Genomic DNA, 568 nt, shown 5'->3' on the forward strand with positions numbered 1-568 from the left:
TTTTTGTGGACACTCTGACCATGAACACACACGTACCATGGCCACAATCCTGGCCATGTAAATCAATTTCTGTGGGCACTCTGACCATGAACAGACACGTACCATGGCCACAATCCTGGCCATGTAAATCAATTTCGGTGGACACTCTGACCATGGTAAATCAATTCCATGGCCAGCCAGCAGCCAGCTGCTCCCATGGACACGTTCTGACCATGAATTATTGTGCCTTCTTGCCATGGTCATTTCTTGTCCATATATTTATGGAACGATGTGGCCATGGAAGCCTTCTTGCCATTGACATAGCTATCGTTTGATCATGGACCTAGGTGCATGGCTTGTCATGGACCAGGTTGAATTCATGGACGTGTCCCAATGGTCAAAGGTTGTGACCATGACTCCACGCCCATGGACACAAACCCTCGCCATGGTAAACGTAGACCATGAACACAAAGACCATGAGGAAAACATCCCATGTCCATTATTAATACAGTTGGCCATTGATTAGTTCTGTCATGGTCTTTGTGTCTATTGACAACAGTATCATGTCCAAACGTGTGTTCATGGACGT

Source organism: Frankliniella occidentalis, unplaced genomic scaffold, assembly GCF_000697945.3.
Source record: "Frankliniella occidentalis isolate FOCC.00 unplaced genomic scaffold, Focc_3.1 Scaffold68, whole genome shotgun sequence".
NCBI lineage: Eukaryota > Metazoa > Arthropoda > Insecta > Thysanoptera > Thripidae > Frankliniella > Frankliniella occidentalis.